The sequence below is a fragment of the Notechis scutatus genome, chromosome 1 (genome assembly GCF_049901735.1).
Source record: "Notechis scutatus isolate UNSWTSFEM ecotype Mainland chromosome 1, rNotScu1.2, whole genome shotgun sequence".
NCBI classification, from domain to species: Eukaryota; Metazoa; Chordata; class Lepidosauria; order Squamata; family Elapidae; genus Notechis; species Notechis scutatus.
Genome location: NC_142009.1, coordinates 31,229,884 through 31,236,736, shown reverse-complemented (window position 1 = coordinate 31,236,736; position 6,853 = coordinate 31,229,884). Strand labels below are relative to the sequence as shown.

At 40.4% G+C, this 6,853-nt stretch overlaps 1 long non-coding RNA gene across 1 annotated transcript; it reads left to right on the top strand.

The window, feature by feature from the left end:
• The first annotated feature begins 217 nt into the window (after positions 1-217).
• LOC148132726 (uncharacterized) lies at positions 218-5,636 on the top strand. The gene is made up of 3 exons (XR_015746873.1): positions 218-356; positions 2,330-2,456; positions 5,416-5,636. It is a non-coding gene; the product is annotated as an uncharacterized LOC148132726 (long non-coding RNA).
• The last annotated feature ends 1,217 nt before the right edge of the window (positions 5,637-6,853 follow it).

Here is a 6,853-nt window from a genome sequence, read left to right as displayed (position 1 = left end):
CAAAAGAGGAAGAAAAAGGTTGGAAATTGGAACACATCTGCAGTAACCAAATTAAATGTATCATGCTCTGTGACTGTTTTGTTACTTCAAAACAAAAATCGTTAGATTGGCAAATTCCAGGAAGAATTTTACAATGACAATAGGTTGGTATCCTATTTTGCTTCATCTGCCACGATGTCCCAACTTCCTGAGAATGCTATAAATTGTGGATGGCAGCTTTCAGGTCAAACACAGAGAGACTGTCCTATTTCTAGGTGTCTTGTAAACTTTCCTGCCTTCTGACTTTTTAACAGAAACTATGAAGGTCCCTCATTTCCTCTTGGCTACTCTGTTTGTCCTCCTTCTGGTTTCTGCAGGTAAGGAGTTAAAAAGAAAAGGGAGGAACAAAGGAAGGAAATGTCTGGGTCTGATCTTCAGCCATGCATCAGAACTCCCTTTTCTGCCTCAGCCCTGGAATGAAAGCATCTTCCAGACCAGGGACAGGGTCTCCAGGCTTTGCTGTATCCTTAGGAACATCCTGGCTGACATCCATGCAGGCCAATGTTCAGCCACAAAGGGGGAGCAACGTATGGCAGGTGGATGGGTTTTAGAACACAGTCTTGGTCTCTTTTACTGAAGTTGGGGTGAGTTGGGGTGGGGGAGAAAATGTGTTTTTAAGCCCCTTTTAAACAAGGAAATGGCTAAGGTGTGTCAGGATAGAGTGACTGTGGGGTCACAAGGGAGGAGAGGCCTTTTAATTGGATGCCTCTCAATCAACGGACTATTCTGAAACTGGTTTCCCACACATCCTATTTTCCTCAAGAAAAACCTGAATGCTTTGTGCACTGCTTGATAAAGAATATCCTTCTGCCTTTGAGGCTTGCCAAGTCAGATCAAAAGGAGAGTGAAATGATCTATGTACAGCTAGCAACACCTTGGCCACAAACCAAGGAAGTGTTATCTTCTCATGGTCCTTTTGTAGGTTGAGATTTATTATATTTCCCTTTCTATCTAAATTACTGTATAATAATTCTGTTTCACTCTAAATCCGTCTTATCTTCATATCAATGTCAGGGAGAACTGTGTGGATAATTATTTGTTTTGCTTTGTTTCTTAGAGACCCATTTCCTGTTTGACAATTTGGGGTGGGATGGAGGAATTGATATGTGTAGTGGCCAGCTTGCTTTAATTTGCACAGGAGTATTTTGGCCAAGTTTCAAGAGAGAAGTCCATAGCAATCCCAATAGAAGGAATCAGACTGGGCAGGCAACAAACAGTTTTTTTCACCACATAACTAACCACTATGCTAAACAAAACTCAATTGTGGGTTGCTGAGTCTTAGTGGCAGACTACAGGCATCCATGCTGGAGGAAAGACCACACATTTGAAATGCACAAATTTTGCGGTTGCAAAATTGCGTCACTTCTTGTGGAAGTGACACTTCCATGGACAACTGGTTTGGCTTTTTGGCTCCAATAATCTGGAATGAAAATTGGAGATGAATTTTTCCTCTTATGATCCCAGGAATTCTGGGACTTCTAGTATAACGTATTTGAAGAGCACCCAGGTAGGTTTGCTGATGAGTGTTTCAACAAGTAAAACTGTTTCCCAGAACACAAAAGTTGCTGCATGATAATTTAACCAAAGAGATATTAGCCACCTCCAGGGGAGTCTCTAACTCTGTATTTCCTGCATTAAATGGAGGGTTGAACTAAACAGGTCTCCATTTCCCTCCAATTTTATGCCATAAAGAAGAGAGAAATTGTATCTTTTATCTACAGTAGTTGAATCAATGTCATCCTTAAGGAAAAGGGAGTTTGTCAGCTGACTTCGGCAATATTAACATTTATGGATGGTTAAACATCCTTAGGAACAAGATCCCAAGGAAAACCCTTACATCTCAAGCAGAGTGGCCATGCTTAACGGCCACAAAATGCCGAATATATTGTATTTGAGAAAAGAAAAGGGGAAAAGGGTGAAAGAGAACTAGTATGAAGCATCTGGGGAGGGAAGGGTTCACTGAGTTTAAGTACTGCATCTTGCAACATTCTGTCTTTCTGTCTGTTTTAAGTCTTTCCTGATTCCCTCTCAATGGCTGTAGGCCATAGGCAGCTCCTCACAGGCCACTGGCAGCCTCCTTCATAGTGGGAGAGAATGACATTTTCTTATTTGCCTCCCTATTTGTGAGATTGCCTACAACTTCCAACATTCTGTAAACATTTTGTTCAATCTCACTCATCTTTCTTCTGATTCTTATCCATATTAATAAATATTTTCCTTGCTTCTTACCTTTCCTTGACGTTCTATCAAGAGTGAATTCTTTAAAATAAGTCTCCCCCCTTCTGTGCAGGATTTGCCTCCAAAAAACCAAAAAATAAAAAGCAATGCTACCAGCAAAATGGTACCTGTAGCTGGAAGTGCAGCAAAAACCTCAGAGGATATGGAAAATGTAGTTTTTGGAGACGCTGTTGCATCAGGTATTTTTTTTTTCTGTTCAATTGAAAGATCCTATAAGTTGTCAGGGAATGAAAGGTTTCTTCCTAAATCTCCTTGGGAACAGTGATCATATTCCTAAGTATAAGAGACTTTGTTTTATATGGATAAAATATGCATTAACATTCAAAGATGAGAAGTTTCCCAGTTTTCCATAATTCAAAGATAAATAGATGATAGGTAGATGATAGATAGATACAGATGAAACTCGAAAAATTAGAATATCATGCAAAAGTTCATTTATTTCAGTAATGCAACTTAAAAGGTGAAACCAATATATGAGATAGACTCATTACATGCAAAGCAAGATAGTTCAAGCCGTGATTTGTCACAATTGAGATGATTATGGCTTACAGCTCATGAAAACCCCAAATCCACAGTCTCAGAAAATTAGAATATTACGTGCAATCAATAAAACAAGGATTGTACATAGAACAATATCGGACCTCTGAAAAGTATAATCATGCATATGTACTCAGTACTTGGTTTGGGCCCCTTTTGCAGCAATTACTGCCTCAATGCAGCGTGGCATGGAAGCTATCAGCCTGTGGCACTGCTGAGGTGTTATGGAAGACCAGGATGCTTCAATAGCGGCCTTCAGCTCTTCTGCATTGTTCGGTCCCATGTCTCTCATCTTTCTCTTGGCAATGCCCCATAGATTCCCTATGGGGTTCAGGTCAGGCGAGTTTGCTGGCCAATCAAGCACAGTAATCCCACGGTCATTGAACCAGGTTTTGGTGCTTTTGGCAGTGTGGGCAGGTGCCAAGTCCTGCTGGAAAATGAAGTCAGCATCCCCATAAAGCTTGTCTGTGGAAGGAAGCATGAAGTGCTCCAAAATCTCCTGGTAGATGGCTGCGTTGACTCTGGACTTAATGAAGCACAGTGGACCAACACCAGCAGATGACATGGCTTCCCAAATCAACACAGACTGTGGAAATTTCGCACTGGACTTCAAGCATCTTACAGTGTGTGCCTCTCCATTCTTCCTCCGGACTCGGTCCTTGGTTTCCAAATGAGATGCAAAAGTTGCTCTCATCAGAGAAGAGGACTTTGGACCACTGAGCAACAGACCAGTTCTGTTTTTCTTTAGCCCAGGTAAGACACTTCTGATGTTGTTTGTTGTTCAAGAACAGCTTGACAAGAGGAATATGACATTTGAAGCCCATGTCCAGGATCCGTCTGTGTGTGGTGGCTCTTGATGCATTGACTCCAGCCTCAGTCTACTCCTTGCGAAAGTCCCCAACACTTTTGAATGGCCTTTTCCTAACAATCCTCTCCAGACTGCGGTCATCCTGCTGCGTGTGCACCTTTTTCTTCCACACTTTTCCCTTCCACATAACTTTCTATTAATGTGCTTTGATACAGCACTTTGGGAACATCCAACTTCTTTTGCAATTACCTTTTGAGGCTTTCCCTCCTTATGGAGGGTGTCAATGATGGTTTTCTGCACAACTGTCAGGTCAGCAGTCTTTCCCATGATTGTGATTCCTACTGAACTCGACTGAGAGACCATTTAAAGGCTCAGCAACCCTTTGCAGGTGTTATGGCTTAATTAGCTGATTAGAGTGGAACACTTTGAGCCTAGAATATTGAACCTTTTCACAATATTCTAATTTTGTGAGATTGTGGATTTGGGTTTTCATGAGCTGTAAGCCATAATCATCTCAATTATGACACATCACAGCTTGAACTATCTTGCTTTGCATGTAATGAGTCTATCTCATATATTAGGTTCACCTTTTAGGTTGCATTACTGAAATAAATGAACTTTTGCACAATATTCTAATTTTTTGAGTTTCACCTGTAGATAGATAGATGGATGGATAGATTGATTGATTGATTGATAGATAGATAGACATAGAGATAAAGATAGATGATGACATTTTATATGTATATTTGTGTGTGTGTGTGTGTGTATGTATACAGAGAGAGAGAGAGAGAGATCTGTGTAATTTATTTGCTGCCTATCTGGTAATTTGGAGTGAAGATAGCTATAGATATATTAGATGAGAGAGAGAGAGAGGCAGGCAGGCAGGCAGACAAACAGACAGACATAGACAGACAGATATGAAACTTCTCATCTTTGACTTTTACCAGTTATGTACTTTTTAAATCGAAGTGCAGCTACATTGCCTGAAATTTTCACTTTGTCAGATGTTATAATACTTTCCTGCAGTAAAATGATACTTTTGATACTTTCCCGCATTAAAAAGGGAAAATGGAATGGGGACACATATACCTGGGGAAATGTACAAAACATGCCTATGTCAGGGAAAGTAACATTCAAATATACAGTACATAATGAAATGAAAGAACATGAGAGCTCTGTGTAGCACATCAATGGGAGTAATAGGAAAAGGTCTACCATAGAACACAAATAACCTTCTATTGCCTCTTCATTCCAAGGCATGGAACAATTTTTCAGATTTTCAGGAATTTGGGGAATTCGTATGGGAATTTTCTACAGGGCTTCTTTTAGAAAGAGAAAAGGTGGTTTACTCTCATATTCCTCAGGCTGTGTGGAGAGGAATCAAACCAGGGCTTCTATTCATAGTTCAATCTCAGTCTCTGCCTTCCCCAGGCATTTCCAAGCACTACCCATATTTCTAGCCTGGTTGGACAGAGAGACAAATCGGCGTAGGACAAGAATGGATGGGGAGGCGGAAGTCTGGAGGAGAAGGAGGTGCGGCCAAGGGTAGGAGACTGAAGGTCCCATTCCAGAATGGGTGTATTTGGGGATTAAAGAAAAGGAATATTTCTGTTAGATGTAGCTATTCCCTTCAATCCATTTTGAAAGAGTGGTTCTCATTAAAGTACTTGTAAAGCTTGGAACTTCACATTAAAGCATCTGAAGCGACTCTTTAGTTTTAGGTTATGTTTGAAACATAAAATGTGTCTTGTTTGATGTTCAGCTTATTGTTTTAATTTGCTTGTTTTCCTCAGAATACAATCTCCAGAAGGAAATCATATCGCAGCCAGCTCACCGTCCATTTTTTGAAAGATCTGTCTTGTCTGAGAGCAACTGAATCCTGCTTTTTCCCTGCCAGCATAGAATATTGCCCTGTTTCCAAACTGTCTTGGCCTGCAGTTGAAGGTTGCCTACTTTGCAATGGTTTCTATGAGTTCTTGCATTTGAAATCAAAATAAATAAGCTATTCTTGCTACTCCTGGCATTCAGAAGTAAAGGTTGTTGCTTTTATGTGTTTATAGGCATAGCCCTGGAGGCAACCGAGTAGAACTGGTTCCTGGAAGGGTGCTGAGGGTGATCAATTAAGTTACATGAAGAGTTATAGAAGGACCTGGGCAGGTTTAGCTTTGAGAAGGAATGTATGTGTGGGGGGAAGGGAGATGTCTCTTCAGGGAACTGGCCAAATGACACACACACACACACACACACACACACACACACACACACACAATCAAGCCTTGTTTTGTCTCACCTCAGAGCAATGAATTTTAGTTACAGGAAGGCAAATCTCGCGTTTATGATAGTTCCTGACAAAAAGAACAGTTTAACCAAAGGGCAATTTGGAAACAATTCATAGCTAAGAGATATTCATTTTTAAATAATCAAACAAAAAAAAAATGAAAAGATTGGAAATGAAAGTATCGACAAAAGCTCTTTGACTTTTTTTTCCAGAACTAGATCTGGGTATGGAAAGAACAGCGCTATCCTTACATGCCAAATAATAGTTGCCCGTTTTGCCCAGAAGATGGCACCAAACATTAGTTTTTCAAGGCTTGTGGCTTAACTTTCTGAAATTGTGTGGAGGGCCAACTTCCCAAGAATGCTACAAATTGGCCACTGCAGATTTGTGTGTGAAAACTCTGGCAGCCCAGGGAATTGGAACAGTGCCAAGTTATGCAAATCTAATAGATATTATTCAAAACCAAAGCAAAAGCACATACTGAAAAACTTACCTAACACACTATTCCTTTCAGAATGAGCAATGTCCCCAAAGCACAGAAAAGAAGAAGAAATGAACAACAGAAAAGGAAACACTTGCCATACATTCTCTACAAATCATTTTTTTACTACATCATGTCTGCACACCGCATCATCCATTCCCTTTTCTTTTTTTATTCTTATTTCTCCTTTATCTCTCTTTTGAAGACTTTCATCGATTCCATGTAACTAGAATTATGTTTGTCTTCCCTTTTCCCTTCCTCTCTGCCTAGTCATTCTTCCATGAGAACTTGCTTTGGGATTTGATCCTCATTCATTCATTTTCCATATGTGACCAAACCAACCATCCAGTGGGGAGATTCAAATTTTTTTACTACTGGTTCTGTGGGCATGGCTTGGTGGGCGTGACAGGGGAAGGATACTGTAAAATCTCCATTCCCACCCCACTCCAGGGGGAAGGTTACTGTATAATCC